This window comes from Procambarus clarkii, chromosome 39, assembly GCF_040958095.1.
Source record: "Procambarus clarkii isolate CNS0578487 chromosome 39, FALCON_Pclarkii_2.0, whole genome shotgun sequence".
Lineage (NCBI taxonomy): Eukaryota > Metazoa > Arthropoda > Malacostraca > Decapoda > Cambaridae > Procambarus > Procambarus clarkii.
Genome location: NC_091188.1, coordinates 17,964,254 through 17,984,757, shown reverse-complemented (window position 1 = coordinate 17,984,757; position 20,504 = coordinate 17,964,254).

Here is a 20,504-nt window from a genome sequence, read left to right as displayed (position 1 = left end):
GCCAGAAGTGGAGCAGAAGCTGAGGTCCAATTTGATAAAAAAAATTAAAGACAGGAGGCGGCTTGACAGTGTTGGGCTTCTCTCCACAAGACTTCCCGTGCATTTGTGTTCAGCGTGTGGCACCCTGGACACACAATATCAAAGACTAACGTTAATTTAATGTTGAATCAAAGTTATCAGTGTTAATTTAATGTTGAATCAAAGTTATCAGCGTTAATTTAATGTTGAATCAAAGTTATCAGCGTTAATTTAATGTTGAATCAAAGTTATCAGTGTTAATTCAATGTTGAATCAAAGTTATCAGTGTTAATTTAATGTTGAATCAAAGTTATCAGTGTTAATTTAATGTTGAATCAAAGTTATCAGTGTTAATTTAATGTTGAATCAAAGTTATCAGTGTTAATTCAATGTTGAATCAAAGTTATTAGCGTTAATTTAATGTTGAATCAAAGTTATCAGTGTTAATGCAATGTTGAATCAAAGTTATCAGTGTTAATTCAATGATGAATCAAAGTTATCATCGTTAATTCAACGTCTAATCAACAATGGTAAAATTGATTCGACATTGAATTACCATTACACCGTGACACTGTACTCACAGAGGAAAGACTTCGTCCCGTAGTCACGGCGTGCTGCTGCTGCTCTGTTTATTGTACTGTGAGGGTGTTCACAGTCTCACCACTCGCTGTACCTAAGAAATGCCTCAGTGTAATCACCATTGACTTCACAGTGCGCCTAGGAAAGAGCCGTCTCAGAGCATGGGGATATTTTAATTTCTGTTCAGTAGCCTGACTCTGTAGTCAAGCATGGCCACTGCACCGCCACTATGCCGTGTTTAGTTGGGAGAACTCTCAATAGTGTTTGCCTCCCACTTAACTGATTCAAGCATTTAAGACTTAGAGAGTAGTGTTTTGCACTGTTTGCAGTGGAATATTGATAGTTCGGTCTCACGACGTCTCCTTGCCCAGAGGAATACTGGAGTGGTAAAAACCGCTTCACAAATAATATAAGTAAATAGTATTTAATACACAAGGTAACACTATGATCCCCTTCGATATCGGTGTCACCGGATATAGCTCACTGAAGCATATGGCCAATATACAGTAAGTCAGGGTATCTTTCAGTATTCTATGTCGGTTTGATAAATTAGTAAGTAATTACAAGCTCAACATATATCTCAATCAATATAAAAGTTTATCGCTTTTCTATAATACTTATATTAATTTTAAATATTTAATTTCCCAGTATCTTGACTGCACGAATAAGCAGTTTAAATATTTAATTCAGTAGCATCGGCACTTTACATGAAAACAAACTTTCATGTACTGTCGTTAACCGGAGCATCTGTCCGGTCGCTGAACATCAAGCTCTCTTACACCTATGGTTAATTAGAAGGTCATGCCCGGTCAAGGTATCTTCTATACACATATGCTGTTACTTGTTCAGCAACCCTGACGTACGGAGCCTAGTACTCACTTAGGCCCGAGAAACCGCACCTGACTTACCACATAGGTCATGATCTATAACATTCACCACCATCACATCAATGCTACAGAGATCTTTCTGTGGAACGATTCCTCTTTCAGACTCCGTGTCTAAGACATCACATAACCAGTCTTATCATGACTACAGGACACACTCCTCTCTTCCTCCTCGGAAAATTACGGTCCATTACCATTGGCCACACATCACTCCGCTCAGTCGCGCGAACTGGCGGTAGGAGCCATGTGAACAGTGGGTTTCGAGGGGCGACACAGACATCAGGGAAGTTGAGAAAGTTTCTCTTCGACCCAATGGCTATATAATCTTCCAAGTCAGGTCCCTCTTTCATAATTACCTAACTACTCATCCAGCCGACAACATAGGCTGTCCTTGACTACGTCACGGGGTATCGGCAACACCTCTTGGCTACCTCGGCTCGTCATGTGTTGCTACATGTCTACATTCATTGATTTTTTTTTTCGAAGGCCAGCGTTTGGTAACGAGCACCAACGTTGGTTAGACAATCTATGACTCTTTGCCCTTTTCGCAGTTTGCTTCTAAACAGATGCTGTAATGTTGACAACCTATCATCTTGGATCATCTAAGCATCATCTAATTCCAGCGCCTTGTTTCATGCCATCGTCTTGCACGATCCCAGAATCCCGCTCATCTCAGCTCCCTGTCTCACAGTCACTCGATTCACTTGACAAATCTAAGTGAATATCACTAATTAAATCAGGAACTGCCAGAGCCAGAATTCCAGCAGAAGCTGAGGATCATTTTAAATTTGTGTTTAAAGACTGAAGTCGACTTAAAACTAATTATATAAGTAACAATAACATAATTCAGATGGCATGTAGAATCTATCTATCTATTTATTTATTTATCTATATCTATCTATCTATCTATCTATCTATCTATCTATCTATCTATCTATCTATCTATCTATCTTGGTATATTTTGGAATCAGTCTCTTTTGTACACATATGTTGTTGAATATGACTGAAAGGGTAAGATTAATGATTCTAACACGAACCTTTTCAATATTTCACATGACGAAATGGCGAACCTCGCCATTTCAGTGTCGAGGGAAGTTAAAACTCTATAGAGTTCATTTTTACAATTTATTATGGTCTGATGCCTAGAGATGCGTTTCGCAAGGTTCTCATTACATTTTACGGAACAAGTTTTCCAGGCTTATATATACACACTCACCAGGAGACTTGAACCCTGGCCATCAAGAAGGCAGGTACGCACTTAAATCCACTACACCATACTCATAGCCCTAAAAGAAGTGGGAGTTCCAGGGTATTTAAACCCCGTATTAAAAGGGGTTAAATAATTCAGCCTTTTAGGCCTTTTCTAAAAGCCTTTTAGAGCTTTTACGGCTCTGAGTATTATGTAGTGGATTTAAGTGCGTACCTGCCATCTTCATGGCCAAGGTTCAAGTCTCCTGCTGGATGTATGTATCTGAAAGTTGTATACTTCAAACATATAATCTCTTCCCACAATCAGACCATCATCAGAGAAATCTTAGCAAACAACACAGAAATCATCAATAGATACAGCGATAGCAGGCGGCTTGACATCTGCGAGGCACTACACATCAAGAAGTCAACACCAGCAATCAACAGCCAATTAATGCACAACTATATTCTACCCACTTCAAGACTCCGCTCCTATATAGAAGCATCAAGAAATATGGGTCAATAGGCCCACTGCAGTAACTTCCATTCTTACCTTCAATACCCATTGTTTCGTGTTCTATCCTGTGTTGAAAGTTTTGTTCACATCATCCAAAACTGTTGTAACATATCACCTCACCCAAAATGCTGGTATAAAATGAAAAATGAAAGCTGTTTAAATCATAGCATAGTAAGAACTCTATTTAGTGTTTGCAGGTTATAGTTGTGTGTGTGTAAACTAAAAGTCTTTGAAAATGTAATAAGTTATTACGAAACGCGTTCAAGTGTCGCGTCAGACTAGAAAAAAAATGAATTTTGGAGAATTGATTTTTCAGTTACCATCAACAGTGAAAAGAAACATAAGAAAAATCGAGAAAATTAGAATTAGAATTATTAATCTTACTTTTTCGGTCATATTTAATAATATATGTCTACAGGAAAGACTGCTACCAAAATATACTAATATTAAAACGCACGACCCAGCAGCAAGGAATCAAGCCTTCACGATAAAATATCGCCAAGATCTGATTCGTAATCAGATATACAAGGCATAAAATGAAATCAAAGACAACAAAACGCAACTACTTCATGCTACAAACCAATGGAGAAACAGCAACATCGACGAAAGTCTCCATACTCGCATCGAGCAACATCTCGACATCCTCACAGATCGACATCACCTCAGCACGGAAACTAGGATAATCAAGAAACAAACAACGTTATATGGAGGACCTATGGCAATTCCACGACCAAGAGACGGCTTCCTGAACCTTTGCAGGAATCAACCTCACTGAGGACCAAGTCACTCTGCTAAATCTGGGTATAAACTGTCACGTTATGTCCAGACCAAGTGAGATGGCCCGGAAAGTGGAGTTGGAGATTCTGTTGGACGACATATTCGACCTCGAGACACAAAAGAAGGTCACCACCAAAGACACCTTACAAGCAGAACTTATTGCGGAAGGCGGAAAAAATCGAGGCAACTAGAGAAACACCATACTGTCCCCCGAGCTCAAAGCGGCAGCTAAGAGCCTTCGTGAAAACAAGGAGATAGTTCTCATGAGAGGTGACAAGTCGCCAATATACGTCATTCTTAAGAAAGACGAATATCTGGCGAAAATGAACCTAATTCTCACTGACCAATCTAAATTCCAAAGGGTAACGAAGGACACTACAGCCGAATTGAAAGCAAAGGTCAACAAATTGATCGAAACTGTGAACGCCTAGATATCCGGACTCCACCTGCCAAAGATTATTGGGGAAAATAAACCAGGATATGCGTATGGAAATGTTAAGACACATATGCCTGGAAACCCACTTCGGCCAATCATCAGCCAGATACCCACACCCAGGTACAGACTGGCGAAGCGACTCAACGGCTTGCTGACTCCTTATGTCCCTTTTGCCTTCAGATTGAAGTCTCCAGATGAATTTGTTGACTTACTGCGGGGCACACGGGCCACAGGGATAAGAGCCTCGTTGGACGTAGAATCACTGTTTACCAACGTACCTGTGGATGAAACAATCGGGATGATAGCGGACAGTGTGTCGTGATCCAGCCTGTACTCTTCTTGACATACCAGAAAACATTCTAAGGAAATTACTCCAAGTTTGTACTAAAGAGGAACCCTTCTTGAGCCCGGATGGGCACATGTATAAGCAAGTAGATGGGGTCGCTATGGGTTCTCCCCTAGGTGTCCTGTTGGTGAACTTCTACATGGGTACCATCGAGCAAAAGGTCTTAGTCGACATGAACTTGAAACCGGCCATATACTGCAGGTATGTTGCCGACATTTTTACACAGGTACCTAATGTCAGACATCTGCAGGAGCTGAAGGAGGCATTTGAGCAGAATTCTGTGTTGCGTTTCACTTACGAGATGAAGAAGGATGGGAAGCTGCCCTTTCTCGATGTAACAGTCATGGAAAGGAGCGGAGGTTTCCATACTGCAGTCTACACTAAGAAAACAAACATAGGAATGTGCCTCAATGCCAACAGTGACTGCCCAGACAGGAAAAAGAGGAGTGTTGTTAACGCTTATGTCGACCGTGCTCTCAGTCACTGCTCAGGATGAAAGCAAGTCGATGAAGAACTCGGTAGGGTAAGGCAGGTCCTAGTCAACAACGGCTTCTCTAATGGTTTCGTTGAAGTCATCATAAGAAGGAAGGTGAAACGCCATGCAACCTCTGAAGACACAACTAACACAACACCTATACCCCCTATTAGACTATTTTAAAGGAATTTCTTTTCCACAGCTTATAAAACGGAGGAAAGGGTCCTGAAAGACATTGTTAATAGAAACGTTATCCCTACAGACAAAAATCAGAAGATACAACTGACGATTTACTATAAAACCAAAAAAACGGCCAGCCTACTCATGAGAAACTCTCCAGACACAAAGCAGAACGCTTTAAAAAGACCAACGTCGTCTTTGCCTTCAAATGCACACTTGGGGACTGTAAGCCTCAAAAAACTCAGTATATAGGCAAGACAACAACATCTCTTTCCAGGCGATTAACGATGCATAAGCCAAAGAGCTCCACTAAGGAGCATATGATCTCTTCCAACAACCAGACCGTCACCAAAGAAATCTTAGCAAGAAACACTGAAATCATCAATAGATACAGCGATAGCAGGCGCCTTGACATTTGCGAGGCACTACACATCAAGAAGTCAACTCCAGCAATCAACAGCCAATTAATGCACAACTATATTCTACCCACTTCAAGACTCCGCTCCAATATAGAAGCATCAAGAAATATGGGCCAATAGGCCCTTTGAAGTTACTTCCATTCTTACCTTGAATACTCATTGTTTCGTGTTCTATCCAGTGTTGAAAGTTTTGTTCACCTCATCCAAAAGTGTTGTAACATATCACCTCACCCAAAATGTGGGTATAAAATGAAAAATGAAAGCTGTTTAAATCATAGCATAGTAAGAACTCTGTTTAGTGTTTGCAGGTTATAGTTGTGTGTGTAAACTAAAAGTCTTTGAAAATGTAGTAAGTTATTAGGAAACGCGTTCAAGTGTCGCGTCAGACTAGACATAAAAATGAATTTTGGAGAATTGACTTTTCAATTACCATCAACAGTGAAAAGAAACATAAGAAATATCGAGAAAATTCGTGTTAGAATTATTAATCTTACTTTTTCGGTCATATTTAATAATATATAAATATATATATATATATATATATATATATATATATATATATATATATATATATATATATATATATATATATATATATATATATATATATATAAATATATATACATATATATACATATATATACATATATATATATAAATATATATATATATATATATATATATATTAGTATATTTTGGTAGCAGTCTTTCCTGTAGACATATTTTATTAAATATGACCGAAAAAGTAAGATTAATAATTCTAACACGAATTTTCTCAATCTTTCGTACATTATGCTTCACTGTTGGAGGTAAATCAAAAATCACTTCTCCAAAATTCATTTTTATTTCTAGTCTGACGCGACACGGGCGCGTTTCGTAAAACTTATTACATTTTCAAAGACTTCACAAATACACAACTGATTAGAACTTGCGTTTCCCTGATTTTATATCTACATTTGAGTGAGGTGGGAAGGGTGATGTGGCATTACATTTGAGTGAGGTGGGAAGGATGATGTGGCATTAGAGGATATTAATAGGGTATTAAAAGTATCAACACAAGACAGAACACGAAACAATGGATATTGAATAGAAGTGTTTGTAGAAAGCCTATTGGTCCATATTTCTTGATGCTTCTATATTGGAGCGGAGTCTTGAGGTGGGTAGAATATAGTTGTGCAATAATTGGCTGTTGATTGCTGGTGTTGACTTCTTGATGTGTAGTGCCTCGCAAACGTCAAGCCGCCTGCTATCGCTGTATCTATCGATGATTTCTGTGTTGTTTACTAGGATTTCTCTGGCGATGGTTTGGTTATGGGAAGAGATTATATGTTCCTTAATGGAGCCCTGTTGTTTATGCATCGTTAAACGCCTAGAAAGAGATGTTGTTGTCTTGCCTATATACTGGGTTTTTTGGAGCTTACAGTCCCCAAGTGGGCATTTGAAGGCATAGACGACGTTAGTCTCTTTTAAAGCGTTCTGTTTCGTGTCTGGAGAGTTTCTCATGAGTAGGCTGGCCGTTTTTCTGGTTTTATAGTAAAACCGTTTTTCTGGTTTTCTTGAGCCCGGATGGGCATATGTATAAGCAAGTAGATGGGGTCGCTATGGGTTCTCCCCTAGGTGTCCTGTTTGCAAACTTCTACATGGGTACCATCGAGCAAAAAGTCTTAGTCGACATGAACTTGAAACCGGCCATATACTGCAGGTATGTTGACGACATTTTTACACAGGTACCTGATGTCAGACATCTGCAGGAGCTGAAGGAGGCATTTGAGCAGAGTTCCGTGCTGCGTTTCACTTACGAGACGGAAAAGGATGGGAAGCTGCCTTTTCTAGATGTAACAGTCATGGAAAAGGGCGGAGGTTTCCACACTGCAGTCTACACAAAGGAAACAAACATAGGAATGTGCCTAAATGCCAACAGCGACTGCCCTGACAGGTACAAGAGGAGTGTTGTTAACGCATACGTCGACCGTGCTCTCAGCCACAGCTCAGAATGGAAGCAAGTCGACGAAGAACTCTGTAGGGTAAGGCAGGTTCTAGTCAATAACGGCTTCTCCAATGGTTTCATCGAAGACATCATAAGAAGGAAAGTGAAAAGCCATGCAACCTCCGAAGAGACAACTAACACAACACCTATACCCCCTATTAGACTATTTTACAGGAACTTCTTTTCCACAGCTCATAAAACAGAGGAAAGGGTCCTGAAAGATATTGTTAATAGAAACGTTATCCCTACAGACAAAAATCAGAGGATACAACTGACGATTTACTATAAAACCAGAAAAACGGCCAGCCTACTCATGAGAAACTCTCCAGACACGAAACAGAACGCTTTAAAAGAGACTAACGTCGTCTATGCCTTCAAATGCCCACTTGGGGACTGTAAGCTCCAAAAAACCCAGTATATAGGCAAGACAACAACATCTCTTTCTAGGCGTTTAACGATGCATAAACAACAGGGCTCCATTAAGGAACATATAATCTCTTCCCATAACCAAACCATCGCCAGAGAAATCCTAGTAAACAACACAGAAATCATCGATAGATACAGCGATAGCAGGCGGCTTGACGTTTGCGAGGCACTACACATCAAGAAGTCAACACCAGCAATCAACAGCCAATTATTGCACAACTATATTCTACCCACCTCAAGACTCCGCTCCAATATAGAAGCATCAAGAAATATGGACCAATAGGCTTTCTACAAACACTTCTATTCAATATCCATTGTTTCGTGTTCTGTCTTGTGTTGATACTTTTAATACCCTATTAATATCCTCTAATGCCACATCATCCTTCCCACCTCACTCAAATGTAATGCCACATCACCCTTCCCACCTCACTCAAATGTAGATATAAAATCAGGGAAACGCAAGTTCTAATCAGTTGTGTATTTGTGAAGTCTTTGAAAATGTAATAAGTTTTACGAAACGCGCCCGTGTCGCGTCAGACTAGAAATAAAAATGAATTTTGGAGAAGTGATTTTTGATTTACCTCCAACAGTGAAGCATAATGTACGAAAGATTGAGAAAATTCGTGTTAGAATTATTAATCTTACTTTTTCGGTCATATTTAATAAAATATATATATATATATATATATATATATATATATATATTTATATATATATGTATATATATGTATATATATATATATATATATATATATATATTGTGACGATAATCTCCTTCAAGAGATTGAGCCTGCTCTTCCCTCCATAATTACGTCTTCACAATTATATAAAAAGACTATGGAAGAAATGTCCAACAACGACAACAACACCAGCAAGGCTTGCCAGGGTGAGCAAAAACGTATGCAGCCAGCCACCTGTTCGGACCCAAATCACCAAACTACATGTTGATCGCTGCCGGCTGCGCTGATTGGTCGCCGGTCTGGCTGCACCTGCACTCGCCCCCCATACTACCTGATGTCTGGGGTCGCCCCAACATCAGTCCTCAGAATGTTCAGTGCTTTCGTAGCCAGCACTCCTCCCAGCTAGACGTTAGCGTGTACTGAGAGAGGTGGTGGCTTTAAGCCAATATTCCAGCACCTCCCACTTACCTTTGTGTTGCACTTCTTGTTATTTTGCCTTAACGTAACTTTTCATTGTGTCATTTAATTATTCTTATTATTTTGATTGATTTTATTATAAGAATTTGTTTGTGCATTATTTTCATGTTTTGATTTATTTAACGTCATTAAAATTTCATTGTTAAAGTTTACTTGTGTTTTGTGTGTCTTCTCCTTACCTTACCACAGACGAAGTTCCAGTTTTTTCTATTTTTTTTATAACTATGTGACGAGGCCATACCCCTAGCCTTAAACAGCCGAACACCAACGCGTTACCGTCACAAGTTTTATGGGGGCCTGTCCTAGGAGCTTCACTCAGGTACTGGTGCTAAGTGGTAATTTATGGTAAGCGTATTTAACTTTGTTAACGTAGCTTTACTATTTTTCATTCAATTTCATTTTTTATAAGGTGCGGTGTATTGTGCATTACGAGAGTAACATATAGTGAAGGTGAGACAACTTTGGATTACGTGGTGACTGTAGGCCGCAGTCATACTCTTAATTGGTCATCTCTCCCTCCTTGTTATTACTCGTATTTACCATCTATGTCCCTTGAATATTTCTCATTCTGACAGATCATCATATTGGTACCCTGGTACTGTGGTCTGCCCCGGGTCAAGAGTACCCAATCTTCTGCAATCTGACTGTAGGAGGACAAAGAGGGCCATAGTTCCTCTAGCTCGAACTTTAGTTGCTGAATTGGGACCTCAGCAGCAGTTCTCGTCACCAGTTGACACCTCGCACCCCTACACGTCAGTCAGAGATGATGATACATACAACGGTAGGGAATTAGCTTATTTTTTCAGAGCACAAAAGTTCGCTAATTCTGTAAGTATCATATTAAATTCAGTAGGAAAAACTTGCTTTATGTCCTATAGAGACTTGGCAAGGTATGCCTACATCCTTGGACTACCAATTTTACTTTTGAAGCATTTAACTGTTTCATTTGTTTTCGAAACTCTGTTTCATTTGTTAGTAGGATTTTCTTGCCCTTATTCTCTTACATGAGTACCGGGTACAAGATTTCCTGCGCCCTTGATTTAATTTAATCATTTAATATCTTTCACTTAACGTTAATTGTTAAAGATCACACAGGATAGGTACCAGTTGCCACGTTGTCCTGTTTCTGACATTTCATTATTGAACATTCGTGTACCTTTATTTGCTAATTTCACCATGTTTCGTCTCCAAACTTTCCGTGCAAATCCAGCAGGTGAAATAGGGACTTTAAGTCGTGCCAAGAGGACTGAACTACAAACTCTTGCACATGAGTATCAACTAGAAGTTCCCTACCAAGCCAACAAAAATGACCTACACAACCTGTTGCTGGATTACTATTTAGAGCAAGGTAAGATAGACTCTGAAACTCATGAAACTTACTATATTGCAGAGAAAACTGACTTGGCTACGATGAAACTTAAACTAGAGCTGGCTAAGATTGAACGGGAGCAGCAAAGAGAAGCAGCTGCCATACGAAGAGAAGAACACGAACGTGGACTCGCCCTCCAGGAACGTGAGGTTGCACTACTCCAGGAGCGGGAACGAGTACAGCTTGAAACACTCCAGGAGCGGGAACGAGTACAGCTTGAAACCAAACGACGCGAGTTGGAGATGCAACGCGAACATGACAAGCAACAAGCAACTCTGGCTCTAGAGTGTCGTCAACGTGAAATCGCCTTGGAAACTTCACACTTCACTCAACGCCAGCAAGCTACTGCAAATCTTCCCGTCAGTTTTAATATATCACATGCAAGTAAGTTAATGCCATCCTTTGTAGAAGCAGAAGTTGATGTGTTCTTTACCACCTTTGAAACCCTTGCTAATCAACTCAGTTGGCCTGTCGACCAATGGGCCACACTTCTCAGAGTCCATCTTACAGGTAGAGCTGCAGTCACACTCAGTACTTTGGCGTCTGAGAATGACTACTACACTCTGAAACAAGCAGTGTTGGACGCCTACCTACTTTCCACCGAAAGTTATAGAAGGAAATTCCGTGACCACCTGAAGGCAAGTACCACTACCTTCCTCGAGTTTGCTAACACGAAACGGAGGTATTTCATGAAATGGCTGGAAGCAGCACATGTCTCTACTTTTGCAGAACTCGTCAACCTGATGCTTGTTGAAGAATTCTTGAGACGTGTGCCGCCTCCTGTCCGCCTCTACTTAGCAGATAAAGAAGAAACCGACTACCTGAAGTGTGCTAAGTCGGCTGACACTTACAGCCTCATCCACCGGCTGACACCTGAACCATCCTCCAGTAAGAAGTCGTGGTACAGTTACGAGAAGGTGAGCCCCGATCAAGCTGGTTCACAACTGTACTGCAAGTATTGTAGACTCTATGGACATACCATAGACAAGTGTGGTAAGTCTCAATACAAGGGAACCACTGACCAACAACGACCCAAACCAACTCCTCCTAAGTCCGGTAAGCCTGTGATGAATGTTGGTGTTGATGTTAATGATCTTTCTCTTTTCAGTAACCACCTGTATACTGGAACTGTCTCTGCCAACGGTTCAAATCCGGAGGGACGTTTCAAATTGAAGATCTTGAGGGACACAGCGGCTCTACAATCGATCATCTTGAAGTCGGCTGTGCCCAACATAGTCTACACCGGGGAAACAGTCTTCATCACTGACCTCACTGCTACCACTCCATACCCTCTCGCCAGAGTCCACCTGGATTGTCCCTACGTGAACGGGGAAGTCCAAGTCGCCGTCAGGGAAAAGCCTTTTCCCATGCCTGGAGTGCAACTTCTCCTAGGCAACGACTTGGCAGAAGACCTGCAACCGACCAACCTGATCGTCATGGACAAACCCCAGGTGTGTAACTCTGTGCCAATAAATCCTATTCTTGAGTATGTTCCAGCAGAGGTTCAAGAGAGTGATGAAGTTTCTCCTCCGGTTCTCGTGACCACCCGTGCACAAGCCGCACGTCCACAGCCAGCTGACTCTACTGCTACCGCTGTCCCTCAAGACCCTCAGAAACTACCCCCGCATCTGACCAAGTTGGAGTTCCGTAAGTTGCAGAGGGAAGATCTTACTTTAACACCATTGTTTTTCCAGGCTGAGACTCAACCCGACAGTATTCCTGGGTTCTTCCTAGAGAACGACTTGCTCTACCGCCGATATAGACCCAGTAAACTGAAGGAGGAGGACGATTGGGCCAACATCGAACAACTTGTGATTCCCACCAGCCTGCGGCCCACTATTCTACACCTGGCCCACGGAGCATTCTCCCACTACGGCTTCAACAAGACTTACCATGGGATTCGCCAAGACTACTACTGGCCAGGTATGGTAAATAACGTCAAACAGTACGTAAAACAGTGTCATACATGTCAGATGGCAGGCAAACCGAACGTCTCCATTCCCAGAGCACCACTGATTCCCATACAGGTGCCTGCGGAACCTTTCCACAGACTCATAATAGACTGTGTTGGTCCTTTACCTCGGACCAGTTCAGGTAACGCCTACATCCTAACCATCCTGTGTCCTACCACCAGATTTCCCATAGCAGTTCCAGTGAAGAACATCACGGCTGCTACGGTTATCAAACATCTATTGAAGATCTTCACTCAATACGGATTTCCCAGGGAGATTCAAAGTGACTGTGGCACCAACTTCACCAGTGATCTCTTCAAAAGGACACTGGAGGAGTTCAACATCAAACAGGTATTGTCCAGCCCCTATCATCCTGCTTCACAGGGTTCTCTTGAACGTAGTCATCAGACCATCAAAGCACTCTTGAAAAAGTTTTGTAGTGAAACCTCAAAGGATTGGGATAAGCAGATTGACCTAATAATGTGTATTTTCAGAAGTCTCCCCAATGAGTCCCTAAGAGTATCTCCTTATGAGATGCTCTACGGCCGTAAGTGCCGCACTCCCCTTAAGGCTTTCAAAGACTCTCTCAGAGATGCCACCTTCAGTGAGCATCAGAATGTGCCCCAGTTTCTTCAAAACCTTCAGCACATTCTAGAGAGAGTCCACCGCTTTGCCCATGATAATCTATTGAAAGCCCAGGTGAGAATGAAGACTCATTACGACCAGACCAGCAAAGTAAGAAAATTCAAGCCGGGAGACTTCGTCCTTGCTTATTTCCCTATCCCAGGTTCACCTTTACAAAACAGATTTTCAGGACCCTACTGCGTCAAAGAGTGCAGGAATAATAATAATTATGTGATAGAGACTCCAGATAGGCGGCGGAAGACCCAGCTGTGCCACGTCAACCTCCTGAAGCAATATAATGGTACTCCTCCCACTGTCTTGACTAACTATTCCACATTCACAGAACCCTACATCCACAGTGAGACCTTCCCAGCTTCTCCTCCCGAAAGCACTGACAAGGAGTCAGCGCTTTCTAATTCCGAAATCCTTAATGATCTTCCCAAATACTTTCAGGATAATCATAGTGCACCTCTCGTCAAGATCTTCAGAGAACATCAAGAGTTGTTCAGAGATGATCCCCAAGAGTGTAATGTTACCCAGCACGACATCCAACTGCTCCCCGACACCCGGCCGATTCGTCAACCCTTCTACCGAATCAGCCCGAGCAAGAAGGAAGTCATGCGTGCTGAGGTGCAATACCTCTTGGATCATGGACTGGCTACACCTTGTGAGTCCCCCTGGGCCTCACCCTGTATCTTGGTGCCCAAACCCCAAGGTAAGGTGCGGTTGTGCACCGACTATCGTAAACTGAACTCTGTCACTGTCAAGGATGCTTACCCCTTGCCAAGGATAGATGACATCCTTGATGCCATTGGTAGTGCCCAGTACTTGTCCCAAGTGGACTTGCTTAAGGGGTACTATCAAGTGTGTCTAACGGAGCGCGCTAAAGAGATATCTGCCTTCATCACTCCTTTTGGACTTTTCAGATATGAACGCCTTCCTTTCGGACTATGTAATGCCCCGGCCACCTTTCAAAGAGCTGTCAACCGTGTCATCCAGGGCTTGGATAACACATACGCCTACCTGGACGATATCGTCGTAGCCTCCAACTCCTGGAGTGAACATCTGCTCCAGCTGCGACGTCTGTTCTCCAAGCTCCTGACAGCCGGCCTTACCATCAACCTGGGCAAGTCCACTTTCGCGAAAGGTAAAGTGCGTTATCTGGGTCATGTTATTGGGAGTGGCAGCATAGCTCCGTTAGACTCACACACTCAAGCCATCCTACAGTATCCACAGCCTACCACCAGGAAGCAGCTCCTGCGCTTCCTTGGTCTTGCCTCTTACTACCGTAGGTTTGTGAGGAATTTCAGTACAGTCGCCACACCTCTAATTCTATTAACCAGTCCCAAGCAACGGTATAATTGGACCATGCAGCAAACCATTGCTTTCGAACAACTCAAATTCCTCCTCTGTTCTAACCCCATTCTCGCCTCTCCAGATATCACCAAGCCTTTCGTCCTTCATGTCGACGCCAGTGGTACCGGCGTTGGTGGTGTCCTGATGCAACTACGAGGCGAGGAGGTTCTACCTGTCAGCTACTACAGCTACAAACTGAAACCACACCAAAGGAACTACAGCACTATTGAAAAGGAGCTACTATCCATCGTCCTGAACCTCCAACACTTCGCTCCGTACCTACAAGGCGCCAGGTCTACCACCATCTTCTCAGACCACAACCCTCTCCGCTTCCTACATCAAGCCCAATTCACCAACCAGCGTCTTCTACGATGGGCTCTGTATTTACAAGACTTCAACCTGGAGATCCGCTATATCAAGGGTTCTGACAACACCATAGCCGATGCCCTCTCCAGAGTTTATGAAGTAGAAGCGACTCCATCCATTACTCCACCACATAACGACGTACTTCTTCCAGAACCGCAGGCTTCGGGGGAGAGTTGTGACGATAATCTCCTTCAAGAGATTGAGCCTGCTCTTCCCTCCATAATTACGTCTTCACAATTATATAAAAAGACTATGGAAGAAATGTCCAACAACGACAACAACACCAGCAAGGCTTGCCAGGGTGAGCAAAAACGTATGCAGCCAGCCACCTGTTCGGACCCAAATCACCAAACTACATGTTGATCGCTGCCGGCTGCGCTGATTGGTCGCCGGTCTGGCTGCACCTGCACTCGCCCCCCATACTACCTGATGTCTGGGGTCGCCCCAACATCAGTCCTCAGAATGTTCAGTGCTTTCGTGGGCATCACACCTCCCAGCTAGACGTTAGCGTGTACTGAGAGAGGTGGTGGCTTTAAGCCAATATTCCAGCACCTCCCACTTAACTTTTGTTGCACTTCTTGTTATTTTGCCTTAACGTAACTTTTCATTGTGTCATTTAAGTATTCTTATTATTTTGATTGATTGATTTTATTATAAGAATTTGTTTGTGCATTATTTTCATGTTTTGATTTATTTAACGTAATTAAAATTTCATTGTTAAAGTTTACTTGTGTTTTGTGTGTCTTCTCCTTACCTTACCACAGACGAAGTTCCAGTTTTTCTATTTTTTTTATAACTATGTGACGAGGCCATACCCCTAGCCTTAAACAGCCGAACACCAACGCGTTACCGTCACAATATATATATATATATATATATATATATATATATATATATATATATATATTTATATATATTATTAAATATGACCGAAAAAGTAAGATTAATAATTATATATATATATATATATATATATATATATATATATATATATATATATATATATATATATATATATATATATATATATATATATATATATATATATATATATATATATACATAAATATAAATGGAAATGTTCGTTTGTGCATAATCGCTAATCTCCAAAAGTTCTTCTCCGATTGCTTTGAAATTTTTACACAACGTTCCATTGTCATCCGAGCAGATTTTTATATACGTACTATATATATGTCACGTCAGTGACTGTAAAAAAAATATGTTTTTTTCTGAAAAACAGTATTTGTCATGTGAGAGAAATCTTTTAATCCTCTTTACTGATTGCTTTGAAATTTTGAGACAACGTTGCATTCGAATAGGCGCGTCTTTTTATATATCTACTAAAAACATGCCTCACATGTGACTGGAAAGAAACATGCCTTTTTTGAAAAACAGCACCATCTGTTGTACGTAAGAGCAACACACTCTGTAATCTCCAAAAATTCTTCACCGATTGCTTTGAAATTTTGACTTAATGTTGCATTCGAATAGGCGCGTCTTTTTATATACCTACTATTTAGATGCCACCTCTCTGACAGGTAAAAACATGCGTTTTAGAAAAACAGTGCTATCTGTTGCACTTAATAGCAGCATGCACGCTATACTAAATATGTCACGAATTCCATTTCAATATTTCTGATTGCACTGATATTTTTTTTCATAGATTTCGATTTATTGTATTTTTATTGAGTTATTTTATGTGACATTGTGTTGAAATTGAGCTGTGTTGTTTACCATACCGTTCATTTCATAAGTATAAGTATAGATGCCACACCACACCTATAGATGCCAATAGGCGCGTGTTTTTATATACCTGCTATACACATGCCTCACCTGTGACAGGAAAAAAACATTTTTTTTAAACAATGCCATCTGTTGGACATAAGAGCAATACACGCTGTAATCTCCCAAAGTTCTTCACAGATTGCTTTGAAATTCTGACCCAATGTTTCATTCCAATAAGCACATATTTTTATATACCTACTATATAGATGCCACATCTGTGACAGGTAAATATATGTTTTTTTCAAAAACAGCGCCATCTTTTGCGTGTAGTAGCAATACACACGCTACAATAATAATATATTACGAATTCCATTTCAATATTTTCGATTGCATTGATAAATTGAATTTTCATAGATTTAGATTCATTTTCATTTTGATTTAATTATTTTGTGTGATATTGTGTTGAAATTGAGCTGTAATGTTTACCTTACCGATCATTTCGAAAGTATAAGTAACGACGCCACATCTGAGTCAGGTAAAAAAGTTTTTTTTTTAAGAAACAGCGCCATCTGTTGCACATAAGAGTAATACATACTATACTAAATTTGTTTCGATTCCATTTCAATGTTTCCGATTTCATTGATAATTTTTTTTTTACAGATATCGAATTATTTTCATTTTGATTTAAATATTTGGTGTGAAATATTTAATTTTGTTCCAAATGAACAGTATGGTAAACAACAAAGCTCAATTCCAACAGTGCGTTGGAATTGAACGTTGTTGTTTACCATACTGTTCATTTCGTGAGAATAGTTTACTTTTTTTCATTGCTTTTAATTTCGGTTTTAACTGTTTTTCTGATATATCAGTGAATGGAACATCAGATCATTTGGGAATGCATCGTACGAGGGAGAGGGGTACTGGTGGGGTGACCGAGGGGTCGGGGGGGGGGAGATCGGGATGGTGGGGACGAGGGGAGGGGTAAGGGGGAATATTTGGGAGGACGATGGAACAATGGAGTTGGAGATGGTAGAGAGGACGAGGAGACGGTGGAGTGGGGAATGGTTAGGTGGACGAGGAGACGGGGGAGTAAGTAATGGTTGGGAGAAAGAGGGGACGAGGAAGGGGGGGAATGGTGGGGAGGACTGGGAGACAGGGTAAGGGTGCTGTGGCTCATCAATGCAAACGCGTTGCAACGCCTGGCAGGGTACAGCTAGTGTGTGTGTGTGTATATATATATATATGTCGTACCTAGTAGCCAGAACGTACTTCTGAGCCTACTATGCAAGGCCCGATTTGCCTAATAAGCAAAGTTTTCATGAATTAATTGTTTTTCGACTACCTAACCTACCTAACCTAACCTAACCTAACTTTATCGGCTACCTAACCTAACCTAACCTATAAAGATAGGTTAGGTTAGGTTAGGTAGGGTTGGTTAGGTTCGGTCATATATCTACGTTAATTTTAACTCCAAGAAAAAAAATTGACCTCATACATAATGAAATGGGTAGCTTTATCATTTCATAAGAAAAAAATTTGAGAAAATATATTAATTCAGGAAAACTTGGCTTATTAGGCAAATCGGGCCTTGCATAGTAGGCTGAGAAGTGCGTTCTGGTTACTAGGTACGACATATATATATATATATATATATATATATATATATATATATATATATATATATTATTCTCTTGTGCACTCGGAGCTTCGAACCACCGACCCCAATAGCAGGAGACGGTAGCTTTATCAGACACGCTATGAACAGCCATAATATGAAAGGATTCGAGAAACAACCAACTGTTGCACAACTGGAATTTTAAGCCTTGTCCAGGCTGCCATTGAAGCATGGAGGAATCAGGTGATCTTTGCCCCAGTCATAAACATTATAAATTACAATTAATGTTTGTAAAAATATTTCATTCACTTGGGCCCTAGAAGCATCGAACCTTCGACCACAGAGTGGTAGATGGTAGTGCAATCAACCACGTTATGAACAGCTAAGATAAGGAAGGGTTTTGTGAAGGCCTGCCAGCTATACCTATCTAAATATTTTGAAAACAACTATTTTTTAAATAGATTTTATAATAATATTCAACTTGCTCCACTGATGGAAATTTTGTAATCAATTTTGTTATTCATACTTTGACTTTAACACTATAAAATACGTAACTCCAACACAGACTCGCCCTCCTCCTAATACCCCTTCCATCCCGAGGATGACCCACGACCCTCCAACACATACGAAGCCAAAGGCGAACCTATAATATAATTTACATATATTTGAAAACCATACATTTCAAAAAGTTTTTTCTTATATTATTATACAATATTATTCTCGGATTAGAGGAAAACTAGCAAAAGAATGACATGTACATAGACAGGCCCGGGCCAAATAGGGTGCCCCTTCTAGTATATTACATAAAAAATGTCAACATGAAAAACCTTATGCAGTTTAAATGGGGAATAGATTCTTTTTATGTGAGACAAATGCAATATGTACAGTTAAATACAACTGAGTTTTCAGCACTTTGCCACGTTATTTGTAGCACTTGGCAATTTCTGGGCCAGGTTTGATCTGACGATGTATTGAATAGACGCCGAATCCTGAGGTCAACTCGCTCAGCGAACATGTCCCCAATGGTCTATTTGGCCTCAAACTCTCGCTCTTGAACGATCATCGCGCTAGAATAATTGATATGATTAAGGCAATAACTGTAGCCCAAATACACAGCAGGTTTGTGGAAATTGAACATTGTATCATGTTTTATATCTGTAAAGTTGATAGACATCATATTACACAAAACATTAAACTAAGCGTTCTTAATCTTGAATGAATTAGATTTTTAAGATATATTATCAATTACATTTATCTTCCTTAGAACAAAAGGTATGGAAACATATAACTGAAAAAAAGACTTCATGGTACATATTACATATTTTGCTAGATATATGGACTATGCCTGTAAGGAACGTTCGAACCATCACTCATAAGATCTATAACTATTGAACGAGGCCAGAACTTCAAAGTCTCCTGCAGAGCTTGGCTGTAACCTATCACAGCAGTACGGAGGTCCCAATCACTCCAGGAAAAATAGTTCTCAAAGATGTAATGTCATGGCACCTAGGCGAATAGGGTTATATTACCTATGTGAGTTGCCTTACGACGCCTGTCATGGGATCATAGGCTTTATCGGACCGCTGTTACAGTCTCTATAAAAAGAACGTTACGAGACCCCGCATGTAGTCAATCTGCACTAAAATTTGTTTTACGGCCACATTGTTCGCCAAATGTCTGGTAGTTGACTTGTTTAGTTGTTTTAAAAGGGGCAGTAAGACCGGTGGGAGAGAGCGGGGTAAGAGCCTTAAGGAAGTGAGTTTTCACTACCACCTCTCTCTCTCCCTCACACTCTCTCTGTGGCTTGAAGCGTGCAGCGAGGGGTCTAGTCAAGGAACGTGGAGATAATACTTGAAGTTCATGGTGTGAGGGATGGCAGCCGAGGATGGCGATTCATCACAGACGAGATGAGTCAATTAAGGTTCATGTGGTGTTACGCAGTCTTGAATGGCTCATTGGTCATTGTTACACAGTGGGTTTGCTAGCTAGGTATGCACAGGACAAAATTATTCAATGGAACCTCATTGTAACCTGATTTTTTAGAAAATTTTTAATGTGTTGCTTCAAAGTAAGTTCATTATTGATCCACCCATTTCAAGCTACGCATG